Source organism: Mustela nivalis, assembly GCF_964662115.1.
Source record: "Mustela nivalis genome assembly, chromosome: 12".
Taxonomy (NCBI): Eukaryota; Metazoa; Chordata; class Mammalia; order Carnivora; family Mustelidae; genus Mustela; species Mustela nivalis.
In genome coordinates, this window is record NC_139031.1 from 67936739 (window position 1) to 67958822 (window position 22084).

Below are 22084 nucleotides of genomic sequence, written 5' to 3' on the forward strand. Positions count from 1 at the left end.
AGAGATAAGCTGAATATATTCATGGCTTAGTCTCTCAGTTTATATCTCAACTGAACGGTACCAGCCATCATCATAGTGATTGATTTTTAAACAGCTTTGAGATGTAACTCACCTACCATAACAATTCACCTATCTAAAGTGTACAATTCACCATTTTTAATAAGTTCACAGGGTTATGCAAAGGTCATCTCAATATACTTTAAAATATTTTGTCTTCCCTAAAAGGAATCCCATGCTCATTAATCCCATGCCCACTCCTCTCCAACCTCCCTCCCTCACCTGCATCAGCCCTGAGCAACCACTGTTTTATTTTCTGTCTCTATGAATTATCCTATCCTGTACATTTCATACAAATGTAAATATATAATCCATTATTTTTTGTGATTGCCTTTGTCTACCAAGAATATTGTTGTAAATAAAGATTCATCTATGTTGAATTGTAGAATCACTATATTGTATACATGAAACTAATATAATACTATTAATTATACTGAAGTTTTAAAAATAATAAATAAATATTCATCTGTTGTAACATGTATCATACTGTTTCTTTTTATTGCAGAATAATATTCATTGAATATACAACATTATATTTACTCATTCATCAATTAATGGATATTTCAGTTGTTTCCATTTTGACTATTATGCATTATGCTATTATAAACATTGTGTACAAAGTGACATGGGTTTTCATTTCTCTTGGGTATATATCCAGGAGCAGAATTGCTGTGCTATATGGTAACTCTATTTTTAACTTTTTGAGGGCCTGCCAAACGGATTTCCACAGCAATTGTACCATTTTACATTCCCATCAGCAATGTATGAGAATTTCAAGTTCTTTATACCCTTGCCAAGAGTTATCATTATCTATCTTTTTTATTGTAGCTATTGAGAATTTTTTCATATGCTTAATAGTCATTCATATGTCTTCTTTGGAGAAATGTCTATTTAAATCTTTTGCCCATTTAAAACAATTGCTTTTTTTTTAATTGAGGTAAAATTCACACAATGTAAAATTAACCATTTTAAAGTGTAAAGTTCAGTGGTATTTAGTATATTCATAATGTAGTGTAATAATTTTTTCTATCCAATCCCCCCTCAAAAAGCAAGTGTGCAACATAAATCATGTTTGTATAAACTAAATAGACAAACTAGTATAGTATGGCTCAAGACCCTAAGTGTGCAAAATATCCTTACCAGTCAGAGCATTTCATGAACTCACTTGAGAGCTGGCCAAAGGCCAGTAATGAAAATAGGCCCTTCATGGGAACATGTAAGATTTGAACAACTCAGCCCTGCTGGATTAATACTTTCTCACACAACTTATATCCAAAATATATAAATAACTCTCAAAACTCAATGATAAGGCAAACAAACTAATGGAAAGGGTAAAAAGCCCTAAACAAGCATTCAGAAAAGAAGATATATAAATGGCCAAAAAGCACTGGAAAAGATTCTCAGTATCTTTACTCATCATAGAAATGCAAACGAAACCACAAAGAGATACCACTACAAGAAGAAAATAAAATAGAATTGAAAAGACTGACAATACCAAGTGCCAGCTTTAAGAGAAAACACTTGAAGTCTCATATATTTTGGTGGGATTGTAAAATGGTGCAGGCACTTTGGAAGATAGTTAACATATACTTAACATAAAATTCAGTCAACACACACTTAACATAAAATTCAGCAATTCCTCTTCTAGTATTCACCCAAAAAAACAGAAAATATATGCCAATACAAAGACTCAATTGTTCATAATAGGTTGTATAAAAGCCCCAAACTGTCAATAAACCAAATGTCCATCAATAGGTGAATGGTTTTACACATTGTGGTATAGTCTCACAATGTAATCCTACTCAGAAATTAAAAAGCTTTACTTTTCTACATTACCGATACATACTTCATAAACAAATATCAAAAACATTAGGCTGAGCAAAAGAATCCAGCCATGTCTGATAGCTTATGAAATTCTACAATAGGCAAACCAGTCTGTAATGTCAAGGATAAAATCAGTGGCAGCCTATAACACTGGAAATGGTAGAGAGAGGTTGATTGAAAATAACCAGAAAAGAATTTTGAGGAGTAAAGAAAATGTTCTATCTTGATTAGGGTTTGGTTCTATACATTTGTCAAAATGTATCAAACAGAACCTCTAAAATGATTGCATTTGTATGCAAATACATATAAAAATACCTCACACAAAAGTAGATTTGTAAAAAATGAAGCTGGACCACTAGATTAATGCTTCATTGCATTTTGCCACTTGTCTTCCAATTACATGAGTAATCTCCTTACTTTTAAAAATCTCCTTACTTTTAAACCAATTAGAGTTGATTTTCTAGAGTTGTTGCTAAAAGCATCTTTACAGATATATCTCATCAATCATAAAAAATATACAAACATATGCATATAATCCAGTTGATTATTTTATGTACAAAGCTCATGTATATCAAACAACTAGGTTTTAAAAATAGTTTTCATATATTTTCACAGTTTCAACCACAATTATACTACATATTCAGTTTTTAACCAAAAGTGACACCTTCTTTTAAAATTTATTCATTGACAAATTATGCACTTTCTCTAAAAAATTGAATTTAAACTAAATTAAAAACTTTAATTGTTAAATAACATATATGTGAAATTTGCCTTTAATATTAGATACTTAACTAAAAAACAGATATATATATTAATAACTTCATGACACTCAGATCTAAAATTCCATAATATATTTTGACTTAAACATAAATAACCAAAAATACTAATTTTTAAAAATTTCTAGTATGTAAAAAAAGATTTTACATAGATAATGACAGATAGATAAATAGAATTTGTGGTAAACTTTCTAAATTTCAGAAATGTTGATTTGTGGTATTAAAGAATGTAACTATTATAGAAAAAATTATATTCACAGGTTATAAACATTACAGGTTAGTACCTTCATGGGTTTTCTCTTCCTTGATTGTTAGTAAGTGACAAAATGAAATGACTGAAGTTCTCTCTTCACTCTTTCATATAGCGCTCTTTGCTATCAATGAATTGTTTATAGAAATAAGTAAAATGACACATAAAACATAGATTGCATAATCAACCCAGTAATGATTCACATATAAGGAGTTTCCACTTATTCCTAAATTACCTTTGAGTCCTTTTTCTTTATTTTTCCCCTAAAAACAGTGTACCGAAGAATAGCGATAACCCTGCCATTTTGTCACTTCATTTGGATTGGGTACCTACTTACATTTCAGCAACGTGTTAAACCACTTTCCAAATCTTAGAAATTGCTTCTAAAGTGTAATCCAATTTTTATCTGACTAACCATGGGATCATGTTATGCCCTAGAATAAGGGTTTATTTGTTTTTCCTTTTTTGTTAATTAAGCAAATAGTCATGCCTGGCCAAATGAAGTTGCTTTATATTCTTCTTGTGTGACATGGTAATGGTGATACTGAGTTCTAATTCAGTTGATTAGTGCTATGAATTGAATTGTTTGTGTCTTCCCCAAACTCATATGTTGAAAACATAACACCTAAGGTAACAGTATTAGGAACTGGGGTCTTTGGGAGGAGACTAAGTCCTCTAAGAATGTAGTGAAAGAGGCCTGACAGCACTCTCTAACCCTTTCCAGTAGGTGAGGACACAGCAGAAGTCAGCAGTATACAATCCAGAAGAGGGTCTTCCCTGGAAGCTGACCATGCCAGCACTATGGTCTCAAAATTTCCAGCCTCCAGAATGGTGAAGAAATATATTTCTGTGGTTTATAAGCCACACAGTCTGTGGTGTTTTGTCACCAAACTAAGTCAGTTAGCATATTCCTACATCAATTCTCTTCTTGCAGTACTTTTGCAATGGAGCTGTCTATATAAAGTCCAACCATACGAAATAAATAAATGAATTTGGTTTTGCACAATAATATCTTCTTTCCCTTTGACAGGTTAAGGAAGAAAGTTGTCTAAATATTTGGTAAAAACATGTCCTGAAATACAAGAAACTTAGTAAATAAATATTCAATAAGTACTACAGAAAAATAAGAGAAAATAGTGGCCAAAGTGTGGGATTCTGAATCAGGCAGATCTGAGCTCAAAAGGGTTTTCCACTTGGTAGCAATATTATCATGGAGACACTTAACCTCTCTAAGCTTTATCTTCCTAATCTATTAAATATACAAATGAGAGAAACTGTAAGGACAAAATTAAATTACAAATAAAAAAATGAAAATCTACTTAAGCAAACTGAATGAAGTGACACATGTTAGTGTTCAGCAAAGGGTAACTTTTATTATTAAAAATTACTGTTAAAAAATTACTGTTATTACTTGATTTATTTTTTTCTAGGCCATAATAACACTATTTTATTTTCATTACTAGCTAAACTACGGCAGTTCAAAGAGAAGGCATCGGGAATGGTCTTATGTGGATCACAGTCTATTGCAGGAACAAGACATGTTAACGAGCAGTTAGAATACAGTGAGATTATTTCTAGCACAGTATGAAAAATGGTCCATGGTATTTCAAGGGAAAAAGATATTATAGGTGAGTTCTACCTCAGAGTGAGGGAATGTAAAGGGTTGCAAAGATGACAGAAAATCCTCAATTCTTCTAGGACATTCAAGTTTACTTGAAAGTATCTATATGGGTCTGTTCATTTGAATCCATTTTCCATAGTCACTACTTTAAATTTTATCCAGCCCTCTTCACATTTATAGTTCCTGCTCTCTATCCCCACATTCTCTACAGACAACAGTGCTCATGGTTCGGGAGGAAAGAGACGTCATCAGGTTAGAACCAATTAATTTCACTTTTCCTAATACGTAAATCTATATATACTAGAACCTATCGATATTCTCTCCTTCCTGTCACACTGAAGAAAATTAACCTCCAAGTGTACTTTGGATCTCATCTCCCCAGCCCTTTCAGGAAACCACTGTCTATTCCTCCTTCTCTCAACAGCTCTGTTCAACTGGATCCTTCTAGTTGGCTTTTAAATGTTAAGTGTATCCCATAGAAAAAATAAACCAACATCTCCAGACACTTTCTGACTTTCTTCCCTTTTCAAGGACACTTCCTTAGAGTTTTCTATGCTTAGTAATTTCTTTTTCTCACTCCCACTCATCTTATTCTAGTCTGGTTTATGTCCCCACCACTACATGAAAGTAGTTCTGTTAAAGGTAACCAATAACTTCATTTGACTAAGCCCAAGAGAAATATTTCTTCTTTGACATCTGGGGAGCATTTGTCACATGGACAATGCTCTTTTCCTTGAAGCACTTGTTTTCTTGGTTTCCAGGATACAATATTGCTTTTGTTTTTACAGCTGATTACCTCTCTGTCTCCTGTGTGGGCTTACTGACCTGCACTTGGCTATTATATTATGAAGATTCTTGAAGTTCCATCCTCTTCTCATGTCATAGTCTAAATAAGTGATGTCACCCATGTTTGTGACTTTAATTATCACCAGTATAACAAGGAATCATACCAAGTGCACACATGGCATCTCCAATTAATCGTCTTAAAGACATCAAATTCTACATTTCTAAAACCCAATTCATGTTTTTCACTTCCCACAACACTTATAATCTACTTAGCATGGTGGTGTTCTAATGTGTGAAAAAGGATTAATAGTGATAAACCAAATATCTGCTTTAACTTATCCATCTCCCTTATCCCCCGATCTCTTACAAAATCATATCAAATTTAGCTCCTAAATATCTCTTACTTCTGTTCTTCTTTATTTCCACTGCCACCCCCACAATCCAAGCTGCCCTTACCTCTCATTCCAATAACTACAGTACCTTCTGTAGTCATTTTCTATTACCAAGTAACAAGTTATCACAAACTTAGTGTCTTATAACAACATCAATCTGGTAGTTCATAATTGCATAGGTCAGAAATTCAGCACAGATAAGTTCTCTCTCTCCATGGCATCAAAAACTGATATCAAGGATCAGGTAGGCTGAGTTCTTATCTGTGGGCTCTGAGGGAAAACCTACTTGAAGCTCATTCTAGTTATTGGCAGAATTAAGTTCCTCGCAGTTGGAGGACTGAGGTTCTTATTTCCTTACTGCCTGTCGGTCAGGGACTACTCTCTACTCCGACATCTTAATTCCTTTCCTTCAATCTTTATGCCATCAATGACACATAAAATCCTTCTTGTGCTCTGAATCTCTGACCTCCTTTTCTGCAAACTGCTAAAGAAAATTCCCTACTTTTAATCCACAAGATAAATTCCCTACTTTTTATCCACAAGATAATCTATGTATTTTAAGGTTAACATATTTGAGGATTCAATTCATCTATAAAACACTTTCACAGGATATTAAGATCAGTATTTGACTGAACAACTGGAAGAAAGTATACATACACCACAGAATAAGAATCTTGAGGGCCATCTAAAAATTCTGCCTACTACAGTCTCTATACTCATTCTTATCCTTGCTTACAGTTCGTTCATGTTTCAGCCAAAGTAATCACTCTACACCCCATCCTTGACACTGAATACATTCCATGGGGTTTTGTTTGTTTCTTGGTAAGAGCATCTATGTAAGGTAAAGTGGAAAGTAAATATCTGTCTTTGTATAATTTTGTTCAAAAAAGCATCATATAATTTGCATACATGTGGTGGATAATCATCTAGCCTAAGAGTCATCAGCAAGGAAGAAATGCATCAGGCCCAAACACAATAGCCTCAAATATTAGACCATTCATTTTAGAATGACATGATGGTTCAATGATCCAAATTATAAATCTAATTTGAGCATATAAGTAGACAGTTTCAGGAACCACCTTAGGGAACAGTTTGTATAGACAACTCAGTGAAAGCTGAGTGTAAATATGGTGGAATAAAAAATAAATATTGAACAGAAAGAGGGCTGGAGTTTTGAAAAAATATAAAAATTCAAACATGCATATTTAGAAGTGTGATACTAGAGACCTCCTATTTCTCCCACTGACACAATTGCTTATGTCAATGTGAGTAAATCATATTTTCATTAGCTGGACCATCAACCAATTGGTATGCTTACAAAGACAGTTTTTCAGATGAGGGGAAAAAATGGTTTGCTTCCTTGAAAGGACAATTAACTGAAATGGGATTTTCGTGTTGTAGATAGCCAGTAGCTATATGGAACAGTCCTGTTTAACTGTTATGGTGACCAAGGACAGCAGGGATGACTGGCAAATGAGCTAGAAAAGTTACTGTCAATGGAAATAATGAAGTATGGATGTGCAGAACCTGGAAGGAACAGCAAACAGCTTGGGATAAAATCGAAAAACAACATGAAACTTTGGAGGCTACAAAGTCATATTTTGAAGTATATGGTAAAGAAACTCATTTCCTTTTTTTTTTTTTAAGATTTTATTTATTTATATGACAGAGAGAGATCACAAGTAGGCCAAGAGGCAGGCAGAGAGAGAGGGGGTAAGCAGGCTCACCGCCGAGCAGAGAGCCTGATGCGGGGCTCGATCCCAGGACTCCGGGATCATGACCTGAGCCAAAGACAGAGGCTTTAACCCAATGAGCCACTCAGGCACCCCAAGAATCTCATTTTCTTAGAGTACTGTAAAAGCTTTACCACACACTGAAACTTGGGCAGAAGTGCAATGATTTCAGAGATCCTCCATCTCTCAGCATGCTATGGCATCGTTTGCAGAGCTCCCTAGGTGCAGCAGGACAAACCATGTGGCTATGCTTTAGCAGAGAAACCCCACTAGTCCTCTGTCCCACTTCCACATTGCTTTTCTTTTTTGGGGGGCAAGCTAAGCTAGTCTTTGCAGAATTTGAGTCAAGATGAACTGCTTTGACATCAAAAAGTCTGAGCTTAAATGCCAGCTGCTCAGAAGAGTAGTAGGAAAGCCAAGTACTACTCCTATTACTCCTACTACCTGGAGATTTTGGCACTCTCTCCCACTGGGAATAGAGACCTTAGTCCCTTAGTTGGGCAACCAGAAAAGCCATCTAAGATGTTATCAGAGAAATTCTGACTATATCTCCTCATAACATGCAAACAGAAGTTTACTTTATTCTTCAGGTTGGGAGAACCATTGGAAGTTTCCAAACACGGGACAGAAATGATTAAGCCTGTGTTTAAAAGAATAACCAGCAACAACAGGAGAGAGGGATTTGGTCAGAGAACATACATAAGAGGTAGAGACATTACAAAATAAGCCAGATCATGAAGTACGCAGATATTCTGGAAAAAGGGGATGGATTCTAGAGATCTGTACTAACTCAGTCATCCTAATTTTCATTAAAACACTACTCAATCATCCAATTGGTATATTCATATATATTCTTCTTGGATCTAGATTGTCGCTAGGACATCAATATCATTAAAGACCCAAGTAATTGTCCACAACTTTTCCACACTTAATTCTTTAGACATCAACGAAGCCATGAAGTATATAAATAGAATCTAAGTTTTATACAAAATCAGCACCTAAACAAAATATATATTAGTTAAAGCATTTTGAAAGCTGTAAATCACTAAACAAATGTAAAAAATTCCTGATACTTGATCTTGCCTAGGTGGACTCAACCCCACTTCCATCTGACCACCTAAACATGCAAACCCCAGAGAATAAGATTAATCTATCCATGGTTCTTTGACTTCTCTGAGTATCAGGATGGTCCCAGAGGTAGCCCAGAATACTGATCTTTATTGAATGATACTCTAATCTGGAGTCTTATCCCTTTGGTCATTTCTACTTTCTCAGTAACAGGGGACTGCTCACTCTTTCTGATCTATTGGCAGCTTCCTAATCTGCTGATAGAATCACAGAATCATTAGATTCAATCCAGACAATTTTTATTAAGCGTTTACTATCTATGCAGCATGACATAGTAGACAAAGTGGGAGAAGCTATTGGTAAGTAAGCAACTATTACTATCCTCAAGTAATCTCTAATCCAGTTAGAAAGATAGATAGAATCAATTAAATGTAGTGTCAGAAGTGGAAAAAAAAAAAAAGAAAGTATATATAAAGTGCTATGGGGTATAGAGTAGATATCAAATTGTTACCCTACTTTTCCCTACAGTAATTTTCCAGACAGCCTTACCAAAAACTGACAACTGAATTTATTTCAGAGGCAATTCATATTAAAATAAAATAAACTGAAGGAAACAGTGTAAGATCAGTTATTCCTAATATTATCAAAACTTAAAATTTCTAAATATCTCTATATGAGAGCAATTTTAATTTTACATTGTTTTAAAATAATGTAAAAAACATTGTAAAATTAATTTTGAAAACCAAGAATGACCAAAAAATTATCTTTAGTTTGGTCAATAATTTACAAATTAAATTTTACATGTATCTATTAGGGAAAATACATTGTAAAAAATCTTTTTAATTATTAAGGTATTTTCCTTAAATTAATAGACATTTGAAATCAACTATTTTAATTTTAGTAATCACAGGAACATCTACTTATATTTGAAAAATCAAATGAGCCACTTTCAGTTTATAGAAAATATTTGATGTATTCAAGGATTTACATTTTCTTTATAACTCCAATGATTTTTACCAGCTTCCAAAGATTTGAGGTATATAATTGGAGAGTCACTGATCCAAGTAGCCTATAGTTCTGAAAAGGAGTCAGAACTGTTTGGATCTCGGGGGCACTGAGAAAGGATTAGAAAGTGTGTGGGAAGCTAGGATTGAATTATGAATAATCATAGATGCTTTATATCCAGGAAGTCAGTGTGACTTACTGAGATGTTTTTTCCTCATCTAAAGTAAATAAGTCCCTAACATAAAATGTTAAAATTAGTGGGGACACTTAATGATTTTCTGCCGTGGACCTTCTTATTTTACAATGAGGAAACTTAAAGAAGTTAAAATACTGCTAAGAGTTACTAGCAATATAGCCAAAAGTATGACCTAGGTTTTTTTTTTTTTTTAATTTAAATATGTTGTCTTATCTAATTGATTAAATTAAAGAGAAATCCTTTTGTCCTGCTTTTAATGCTTTAAAAGATTGGTTATGGGATGCCTGGATGGCTCAGTTGATTAAGCATCTGCCTTCAGCTCAGGTCATGATCTCAGGGTCTTGGGATAGAGTCCTATATTAGGCTCCTTGCTCAGAGGGAGGAGTATTTTCCCTCTGCTTTCTGCTCCCCTTGCTAGTGTGTGCATGCAGGTGGCCTCTCTATTTCTCTGACAAATAAATAAATAAGATCTTTTAAAAAAAAGATTGGTTTTAGTCCATTTTTTCCAGTAATACATGTAAAATTTAATTTGTGATTTACTGACCAAGCTAAAGGTAAATTTTAATGTTATTTGTACAGGAAAAAAACAACTTTTATGAAGAATATAAAATCTATATTGATAGCAATTTGTGTACATGTAAGTTTGTCTGGAAACTTGAAAATACAAATTGATACATTATCCTTTCCAAGAATGAGAACCCCAAATAAATCACAAACAAATTAAAGCTTGTTTCCTCCTAGAAAGATTTGTGTCTGAAGGATTTGTAAGTTCACTAAGTATTTAAGAAATTAGAAGAAGAAATATTGGATAATACAGGGAATGATACTTCATCCCTATTTCTACAATAATTACTTGCCTTCATTTCCTAAAGTCTTAGCTGAAGAGCTAATTTCCTTTCTGTTGTTCTGTCTATAAATGAGATTGTCATTTGCTTCTGTTTAACTCTGATTAAAAGTAATAACCACTTAACTTTGACTATTTAATCAAGTTTTGATCAAAATCACCTGTCATTGACAATAACAGAATTCAAAATATGTATTATATGATATAATGTCAAGGATTGTATGTTGTGTTTCAAACAAGAAAACAAATCCTATATTGCATGTCTTTAAAGAGCACTCATATTCTTTTACAGAATTGACCGTTGCTAGGTTTTGTTACCAAGAGGTCAATAGTTCAGGAGAGAGAAGGCTTTTGCATCAAGCAAAAGAAAAAGCTGGGGCTGAAGGCCCTGTATAAAGATGTGTCACTGGGGGGCGCCTGGGTGGCTCAGGGGGTTAAGCCTCTGCCTTCCGCTCAGGTCATGATCTCAGAGTCCTGGCATTGAGCCCCACATCCGGCTCTCTGCTCAGTGGGGAGCCTGCTTCCCCCTCTCTCTCTGCCTGCCTCTCTGCTTACTTGTGATCTATCTCTCTCTCTGTCAAATAAAGAAACAAAATCTTTAAAAAAATAAAATAAATAAAAATAAAAATATTTAAGATGTGTCACTGGTTACAACACTGGGATGAAACCTTTCCAAAGCCATCAGACATTATAACTACTGAATCAAGACTACAAAATAAATATTTAAAGTAAAATAAGACATAACAATTTGAAATAGAATAGGAAAAATACAGATCTGTACAAGATATACTAAAGGAAAATAGTCTAGAAAGCAACTTGAGTCTGCAGAAAAAAAATGTTTTAAACCCAAAATGGTGAAGGCATGAATATATATCAGTAAAGATACAGAAGATCAAATGACACTAATAACCACATTTACCTAAATAGTAGCTATATGAGATAATAGATATGCTAACTAACCTTATTGTGGTAATCATTTTGTAATATATATGTATCAAATTATCAGGTTGTATACCTTAAACTTACATAATGTCGTTTGTCAATTATATCTCAATAAACCTGGGGAAAAAGAACCACATTAACCTAATTGTCAATTACATAGCACTATACTCAATAACTGAAAATACATATTCATTTCAAGTGCTCATGAAATATACATGAAGATAGACAATAGGGACCATAAAATCAATCTTTAAAATATTTTAGAATATTAAAAGTATATACAATGTATTCCCTGACCACAATGGAAATAAATTACAAATCAAAAAAATAATGCATTGAGAAAACCCCCAGATATCTGGAAATCAAACAACTTACATTTAAACAACTCAAGGGTCAAGAAGAAGTCACAAAGAACATTAGAAAATATTTGAACCACTGATAAAAGCACAACACATCAACATCTTTGATATGTAGCTAAAGCAGTACTTAGAGAAAATTCTAGTAACTAAATGCTTATATAAGAAAAGAAGGTCTCAAATCAATGACCTAATCTTTTCCACTAGAAATTAGAAAAAGAATAGCCAATTATACCTAAAGCAAGCAGAAGGAAAAAAATAATAAATACAAAGGTAGAAATCAAGGAAATTGAAAATAGAAAACCAATCAATAGAATCAATGAAACCAAAGTTGGTTCTTTAAAAAGATAGTAAGAGGGGAGCCTGGGTGACTCAATAGGTTTAAGTGTCCAACTCTTGATTTCAGCTTGGGCCATGATCTCAGGATTGTGAGATCGAGCCCCATGGGCCCAGTGTGAAACCTGCTTGGGAGCCTTTCTCCCTCTGCTGCTTCCCCCTCTTAAAAAAAAAAAAAAAGAAAAAGAAAGAAAGAAAGAAAGAAAGAAAGAAAAAAAGATAAAAAGATCAATAAGACTGAAGACTTCTATTAAAGTTCACCACAAAAAAGAAAACACAAATTATTAATACTAGGCATAAAATAAAGGAAATCACTACAGATCTTGAGACACTATGAATAGCTTTGTACCAGTAAATAGGAAATTTTGATTAAATGAACAAATCCCTGGAAAGCCACAAATTATAAGAGCTTAATCAGGGAAAAAAATACATAACCTTATAACCTGAATAAGGTTATACACATTAAAGAATGAAATCTTTACTTGAAAAACCTCACAAAGAAAATTTCAGGCCCAAATAAGTTCACTGGTGAAGTCTACAAAATATTTAAGGAAGAAACACCAACTTTACACAGTATCTTTATCTACCAGAAAATTGAGGAGAAAGAAATATATCCCAATTTATTTTATGAGGTGAGACTTTGTTGTGATATCAAAAATCAGATAAAGACATTATAAGAAAAAAGTACAGAACAATATTCTTGAAAAAACATAAATGCAAAAAATAAATATAAAATACAAAAGTTTTTAAGAGAATTATAAAGGAACAGAAAAAACACAAACGAAAGGAAGCTGCTGGATGCCCAATTTCTACTGGAAGAGGCTGATACAATTACTCAGATATATGCACATGCTACCTTTCATAGAAAAGGGAATATGATTAAGAGGGTGAAACCAAGAATGGATAGAACACAGCCAATACCCTCTAGCCACAAATGAGAACTCAGGGGGGCAAAGCAGAAAGCTGTGAAGGATTATCTCCAAGTCCTGAAACCTAATCAAGGAACTCAGGCTAAAAACTTGTCCTGGCCAAATTTCAGAACTGCTTTGGACCAATGATTCCTTTTTATCTTCCATTTTGCCCTTTTTGAATTCTAATGCCTATAACTGTTAACAATACTCATCTTGTTGGGGATGAGAGTTGGGGTCATATAAGTTTTCTCTTTAGATTTATAGGTCCACAGACAAAGATTAATTATGCCCCAGGAGTTACACTTAATGGATTATACCCAAGAGGCTCATCTGCATATGATTTAGATAACTTAAATGTTGAGAGTTTAGCCTTTGAAGCTAATGAGATTTAGAGGAGATTCTGGATGTGAGCCAATGTTGTAATGGGGTAAGACTCTTGGAATCCTCAGGAGGCAATGACTGTGTTGTTCATTTGGCAGGGGCTTGAATCTTTGGGGTCCAGATGGCAGAATTCTAGGATACCCCTCAAGAATTTCTACCTCCCTGCTGTACATGCCCTGCATAATACTTGGGACCTTGAATATGATAGGTTTTACTCCAGTGATTACATTATAGCAGAGATGACCTTAAGACAGGAAGATTACCAGGTAGGTCTGGCCAAATTATATGAGCCATTAAAAGCAGAGTTTTTTTTCCAACTGGTCACAGAAGAGACGTGCAGATTGTCAAATCCATGAGAAGGATTTGATATGTCATTGCTGGCTTGAAAATTGAAGTTATTAACTTGCGCTGGAGTGACAGAATATGGAAATGGGCAAAAAGTAGTAGAATATGGAAATGGGGGACAAAATAAGGAAGGAAGACAAAGAAGGATAATTATATGACCTAATTACATGTAAAAGTATGTATCTGGGAATGTGGGTGAATGCACAAAGGATATATTAGAAGATTAACTAAAATATTAGCAATAATTATATAGGGATACTGAGATTTCAGGAGATCTTAACTTTCTTGTATTTGTGTGGATCGTTTGAATACATTAATGTAAAGATATATTATTTTTTTAGTACTGAAAAAAATGTAACTGTTTTTAACATGAGGAAAATAAAATTTATATATAATTGTTTAAAAAATAATCTACAAAACTATGTGATATTACAAATAACAAAACAAGATTGGAAGTTGACGGGGTTAAGATGGGAGATAGATATTCTGTAAATAAGAATAAAGTCAAATAATCAAAGAGGAAAAAATAGTAAAGGATATGAACAAAAAAACTTTTCAGAAAAACAAAAACTAGTAGCAAATAAACATAATGCAACATAATGGTGATCACATAAAAGCAAAATAAAACCATAGTAAGATATAATTTCATACTTCTAGCCTGGCAAAAATAAATAAAAATAAAGTCTAATAATACCAAATAGTTGATGAGATTATAAAATAAGAACACTTTTATACATGGCTAGAGAAAATACAAGTTTAAGAACAATTTGGGACTATCTGATAAATTTGAAGATGCACTTTCTATGATTTAGCAATTCTCTGTTACAGACCCTCTCACACATGCACACAAGGAGACATGTACACACATGTTCACAGCAGCACTACTGCTAGGAGAGAGACAAATTAGAAACAACCTCAGTGTTCTTCAACAGAAGGTTAGATAAATAAATTTCACTCTACTCATCTATGTAAGAGTTGCATCAATATGGATGAATCTCATAAAATTTAATTTGAGTTAAAGAACAAGCTGTCAGAGGAAATACCGACTATGAGACCATTTATTATAAAACAGGCACAATAGCCACAAATGTAGTAAAAGCTTACATGAGAAGATAAACACTAAATTCTGGAGAATGACTGGAGAAGGATAAATAGGATCGACGTAAGGATGGTATACATAGGGATTTTCAGCAATAGTTTATATATATATATACTATATATATATATATAGTGTATATATAGCAATCGTGTGTATATATATATATACATCGTATGTATGATATCTGTATGATATGTATGATATATATATATACATCATATGTATGATATCTCTATACATATGATGTATATATAATATAAATATGATATATATGATATCTCTCTGTATATGATGTCTCTATATATATCTCTCTGTATTTTATAGCTATGACAAAATGTTATGATTAACAAACCTGAATGAAGGATGAATGATGATGAAGACACATGGGTCAATTTTTTCATAACATAGAAAATCCTGTATTATTATGAAAATGTATTTTCCAAACTTCTAATAATTTTTAAAATGGAAATATTTTTTAAATTACCTGGCACATATTAGTTGATAAAGTCTCACTTTATTTTGCTAGTTGAGGATAATCTATTATTACTAAGCTGTCAAAGTTCTATTAGGGGTCATTTGTTTGATCATAATTTCATGAGGAACAGAACTCTTAACACCAGGTATTTACTTAACAATCGATCAAACCAAGACATGGTTGAGCCAGTCATTTCAACTCCTCAAGATCAATATCAATCACTACGATATTGATTGGAATACAAGGCCAGATATAGATTGTGAAGCTGGAGGAAATGATTGGCTCAATCTGATTCCATAGCAAGTACACAAGCGACCCCAAGGAAGGGAAGCCACAAAATCCTTCCAATGTGTCAGATGAATGAAATTAATTTAGATTCATACTCTTTTTTTTTTTTCAATCCTCTACTTCCAGGAAAAAGTTTTTTTTTTTAATTCCACCTTTTGGGGCTCAAAAATGACATTACTTCTGAAGGTTTTCTGGACAATTTTCCAAAAAGTAAGTCCAGTCTAGTTAGACTATACAATAATAGGGATGTAGATTCTCCTATGCTGGATTAAGAACCAGAACATAAAATCCAGAGAAGGAAAATTTGGTAGACTCAGTGAGTTGCATGCAAAGGGACAAGACTGTAATATACTGAAATTTTATAACATAAACCGTAGTATTACTACCTAATATATATCTTCTTGAAATATGAAAACTTTTATAATGAATAGATACCTTTAAATACCAATCATGACTTATGAAAATGTTTATTTCCATATGATTATTAGTGATTACTAGAATTGAGATGAATCAACACTATGACTATAATATATGAAGAGGAGTCGGTGTGCTTTTATGGGCATTTAAAATGCAAAAGATAAAGATACTACTATTTGGGCTTCTTTCATTATCTTCTTAAGCCAATCCCCACATTGCCACATGCAATTGTGGAACGTAGTAATTGGTGGTTAGTCAAGAAGAGTGAAACAACATAATCTGGGTATTCAAATTAGCAGAATTCTGACTAACCAGCAACAAATACCTCTATTATTCTGCTAACAAGTATCCAACTCAAAGAGTAGAGTTATACATAATATCTACTGTTACATAAAATGAAAGTCTTTTTGAATACATCGTCTCATCTTCCAAGTTAGGGGAAAGAAAGAGAATATCCCTACAGAGCTCTGGCCATTAAGCCTCTGCACAGCAGTGTGGCGAGAGGTAATCTCATCCAGCCTGCAAAGGAAAAGATGTAGATCACATTATTCATGGATACCACCTGCTGGTAGACATGCAGCGTTGCCACACAGAGAAGGGCACAGAGGGGAAATACACACTGAAATGGAAAGACCAGAGTATACTGAATAGAAGAAATAATACTTAGGGGGAAAAAAGCAATGAAATTGAGTAGACTATATAGCAAGCTGGTGACAACATCTTACTCTTTGAAGAGCTTTTTGTTCTGGGTTTTAACTTTGAAACCTCTGTAGTAGCAGTGACATTAGCAATGGGCTCCACTTTATAACTTTGTAACTACTAATAATTATACATAAATCCAAGATCTATAGACTATTAATTCTTATATCAAGAGCAGTGATTCTCGAAGGGAACAATTTTTGTTCCCCCTTGCCCCCACTGGGAAATATGTCAATGTCTGGAGAAAATTATTGTTACCAAGGGGCCGGGGGAGGCTGTGCTAATGACATCGAGGAAGTAGAGGCCAGGGATGCTACTAAACAGGACAGCCCCCCACAACAAGATATAATCCAGCCCCAAACAAAAACAGTGCCAAATCCTGACCTAGAGGAAACAATTCAAAAATTAAAATACAGAAAATATTTCTCTTTATTTAATAAACATTTATGGAGTGCTTATTATACAGCCAGTGCTCTTCTAAAAGCTTTACAAACATTAATGTATTTTATTATCATAACAATCCTAAGAGGTATATATTAGTGGCAAAACTAAACAAATCCAAACACCCATCCCATGTCTTTCTGACTATTTTCTATAATCTGGCACCCACAATGGCTGGAGGAATAGAGGAACACCTTAGGAACCTTTCATAATGCAACCCAGAGTGGATTAGAAAACATTCTTTCAACATAAAAACACAAAGGAGAAGAGCTCCTTAAGAGAAGTTATATTTGTAATGACACAGCACCAGCTCTTTCATTGATTAACATAACAAAGAAGTAAATGACAATCCCTATTTGCAACACTTAAGGAATACTAGTCTTCCAAATTCCCCACTTTGGCAATGTCATTACAGAGGCTTCTGTGCCTTCCCCCCTACTTTCAACAACTGAAAACCCTCTCTTAGACTCCCTACCCAATGACTGAATTAGAAGGGACTGAGGAGGAGGAACAACTCAGGTTAGAGGATAGACTTTTCAGGAGGAAACCGAGAAGTTAAAAATCATGGAGCAGCTCTAGGGGTTGACAGAAAGAAGGGGGGTTAGGAGAATATAAAACCAATAATGAAAGCCAGATGATAGAAGCATGGGAATAAACTAATGTGTGAGAGAAACGACTTCTCAATACCCATCACCCTGTATATGTTGGAATAAGACATCTGAACCTGAAGTAGAAGACTATTCTACTTAGACATTCTTCAGGATGCCTTGCATATGCTTAGCTAAAAGTAAGATGGTTTTGTGATGGATTTAGTCACTCCTGTCTTCTACAGTAAGGGAGCAGAAATCTAGGGTGACACATTCACTTGAGACAAGTTTATTGAAAACCTGCTATATATATGCTAGTGTCTGTGTCAGCACCAGGAATAATCAAATAACTAGTACAATACATTACTGACAGAACATAGTGATAGCTTTTTAACAGTAGAATGGGAGAAAAAAAAAAAGGAGATGAGACAATAGAGAGAGCTTGGAGAAGGGCATTTGGAAAGTAATACATGGGCCCTGTATTTTAGGAGCTGGGAAACTGGAGGATGTTAAGACTCAAGTTATTCAAATAAAATAAGGACTTGTTATAAACAGGTGTTTAAAATCTAAGAGGAGAGCAGAAGCCCAGGTACTAGAATTAAAATGCCATGGTCAAATCAAGACTAACAATAACACTGACTTGATTTTTAGTGCCCCATAGATCTATATTTCCTGAAATCTCTTCCCTGATAAGATGCGGCAAATCTTAAAACCTAAAGATGAAGAAGAATCCACAGGTGATAATGGTATCATATGCAGAAAGAATTAAGTAGTCTATTATGACTAGACAATGAATAGCCACTTAGTCATTCTACTTACTTGTTCTTTGCCTCTTATTCATTTGGGTTCTTCTTTGATTCTTTTAGCTAGGCTACCAACAATTTTAAATATTAGCCAATCACAGCAGTGGAATTATTGAAATTCTTCATCAAATTCCTATTTTTCTTAGAGCATTATCTGTAAAGCATTTTAATGCAATTAACACAAATGGCAGAGAATATGTATATATGCCTTTTATTGGTGCTGATGGCCCAGCTCAGAATGATCCTCCTTAAGCATAAGAATTTTGTATTGCAGTTATTATTTACCAAATTTGTATAATTTGTGTTGTTGTTAAAATGTTTACCCCCCCAAATATTTTAGCAAGAGCTATACACTCTTTATCAAGTAATTTTGGGTACTATTGAAACCCTGCCATATGTCACCAAGGAAACAGACTCAATTTGAAAACCTCAGTTTCAGAGCAAAAGAAAATTATGTTTGGATCTCCACGGGAATTGGTACAATGGTTACATCTGGATAACATTACCGCATGAGGCTCCCCCCTCTCCCCTTCACCCACCAGACGATACGAACATTTTTAATAGTCCTCAGAAGTTCATGTTATGTGCAGTTGTATGGGACATTGATTCTACTGGTTTAAACATACTCTTCAAGAGGCTTTTGAATCTATTCTAATAACAAATAAACTCATTTCTGTTAGAATTATGCTGCAAACTTAAAGCCCAACTTCCAGGAAAGTGAATAAACAAACAAACAAGCAAAAACTATTCTGAATCTTGATGGAAACCTGGTTCTACTGAGATAAATTTTATGAGGAACACTTTGAGGAAAAACAATCTCAAATGTGTTTTTGTCAATTATTTACTTATAAGATTGACTTCCATCTTGTATGCCAGACTGCTGAAAGAAGACTGTAACTGATACTATTTAACCTCAAGGCACTTTGCCTCCAGCCTGTAAATATACCATAATGCCTGGATTTCACGGTCATATTTTTTAAATTATGATTTCTTAAAGCCAAGAGATGAGAACCATTTTGACAGATGTTGGGTTTTGTTGTAACAAATATTGAATGGAATGGTCTCTCAAGGTGGTCTTACTTCATGCAAAATGCCCTTCACTTTCCTGACTCTAAGTAGGAGGCTAAGAGTTAATATTAGATCGTAAATAATTCCCACAAATCCAAGTTGAAAAATTATGAAAATATCTCATGCATGTAGCCATACTCTCAGCCTCTTACTGATTTCACTTATGAGACTATCTCTAAGTAAAGATTTCATGGAGTTAGTGTGACAGACTCCTTTAATAATGCAATCATTTTTTATGTGTCTTGGTCATGAAGAAAGTTGGGACATGATACCCATGATACAACGAAATTCTCACAAACCGTCACATTTCCTTTATCCTATCTGGTTCAGAAATGAAGACTAGCCTTCTGTCACAGGCTCACAAGAAGAAAAAACCAAAATTATAATTTTTATCAATACACACTTAAGTTTCATGTAGAAACTGGATTCAATATACAGATTTTTGAGTTCACGGTCCAAGATGGCGACGGAAGAGGATCCTGAAAGTGCTTACTCCTGGAACACCCTAAATCTGCTACTATGTAAAGAACTACTTTCTCTGCAAATAATACTATCTGAGCCACTCCCAGCCTGAGGCAAAAAAGAGAAGGTCCGTATCAAAGAGGCAGGAAAGGCTAAGACACAACCTCACCATAAATCCCAACACCATCCCCCACAACTCCCTAGCAGGGACCCACAGTGGAGAGGGAACTCAAACTCCACAACTCACTAAGGAGCAAAGGGTTTCAACCCCTATCAGACACCCCCAACTTTTAAAACCTGCATCTGAGAGACAAGCCCCCAAATATCTAGCTTTAAAAACCAAGTCAGGCAGGAGTCCACAAGACCTACAGGTTTGTAGTGAACTGGGCTCTTAATCGGCCCGCCCTTTAACTCACCAGTCTCAGGACCCGGTGTGGGAGCCGCCGATCCAGGGGTGCCCACACTTTATGTGGGAGAGGGGAGTTGGCCTGACGGACAGACTGATGTGACACACTTCTGGGGGCCTGCTGGGATGCTGTCTGGGAAAAGAGGCTGGAGGGTGCCATCTTCGAGGTCTCCCTGCGCCTTGCTCCAACTAGTAGGCACATTTTAAATTTTTTTTAAACTCAAGATTTGTTTTTCTTGTTGTTTTTGTCTGTTTGTTCCCTTTTCTCTCCGTCTCTCTCTTTATTTTCTTTGCCTGCGGGCGCCATCTTTAAGCGCTTCCGCGGCCTCCCTCCAGCCGGTGCGTGACGTTCTCATGCTCGCTGGCTCGCTCTCTGCCACACTCCAGAGTGCCACTGTCCCCCGCTTTTACACACGTTTGGTGTCCTGGTCTTTATGACTGCCGCCTGCCGCAGTCATGTCCCAGGAGATGTCCCTTGCTGTCCTGGCTCTGGTGGCCGAGAGGCTTGTATTTCGGGGTCCCATGGGACTGTAACCCTCAGAAAGACCGATCTTGGCAGGCCAGCACTCTTAGGGTACTGCACAAACACAGCCCTACTCTTTCTGTGAAAAAGGCCTGTTTTCACTTCTGGGAGCTTCGGCCTGAGAGGCAGGCTTCAGGTGTGGCCCTTCCCTACGAGCTTACAACGTGAACGTGGACGCGGACGCGGACGCGGGCTGATGCGCACTGCGTCCTCACGCTCTCTCCCTCTGCCTCCCGGAAGCTTGCCTCGGGCTCCCAGGCGGGAGCTTATACTCCAGTCTGGAGGCCAGATTTCGGCAACTACCACCCAGGGAACACCTCTAGATCACCAGGCACATCTGCTTGCAGTTGCACAGGACTGTGTACACTTGTATAATTTAAAAGCTGCTGCCTGAGGGTCTGGATTTCAACCACATGCCACAATATAGCATATTTAAATAAGAAAATAAATAAGAAAAATAATCTTCCCCACTCTCAGGAGCAATCCTTGACTTTTTCATTCATGTCACCCTCCACTCCTTGTCCATATGCGTTTTCAGAATATGTATTGGCTTTAATCTTCTAACACCGTACTTCTCAAATACAATATTTGCGTTAGAAAAGATCTTTCTTAAAGAGCTATGCTTGAGCTTTACCAAACACAGCGTTACTAATATATACGTCATGAATAACTATGAATATCCTAAGTTACCCTCCTTATGTTTCTTGTGCTCTCCTGCAATATTTCATGGGCTGACTGCTAACTAGTGCCCATCAAAATTAACATATTTATTTCTTCAGTTGCTACTTATCAAACTTAACAGATAGAGTCAGTGGTTCCCCATGTTATATTAGAACCAAACAGTTGTCATTTTATTTAAAAACAAATTTCTAAGTTCAAAACCTCTGCATGCATTTCCCATAATCATGTGAGGATTTTTACAAATCTCCTTTTCAGTCTTTCGATTAAAAACTTCCAAATAATAGTATCAATACATATCCATAATAGTTAATT

The 22084-nt window shown here is 35.0% G+C and overlaps 1 protein-coding gene across 5 annotated transcripts in view; it reads right to left on the bottom strand.

The window, feature by feature from the left end:
* The window catches only part of GNGT1 (G protein subunit gamma transducin 1), a 353394-nt gene extending 332159 nt beyond the window's left edge, over positions 1 to 21235 (bottom strand). For all 5 annotated transcript variants that reach the window (XR_014301331.1, XR_014301332.1, XR_014301333.1 and 2 more), the window contains exon 1: positions 20579 to 21235. The gene's annotated coding sequence lies outside the window, so the exon portion shown is untranslated. The remainder of the gene's footprint in view (positions 1 to 20578) is intronic.
* Positions 21236 to 22084: the final 849 nt, after the last annotated feature.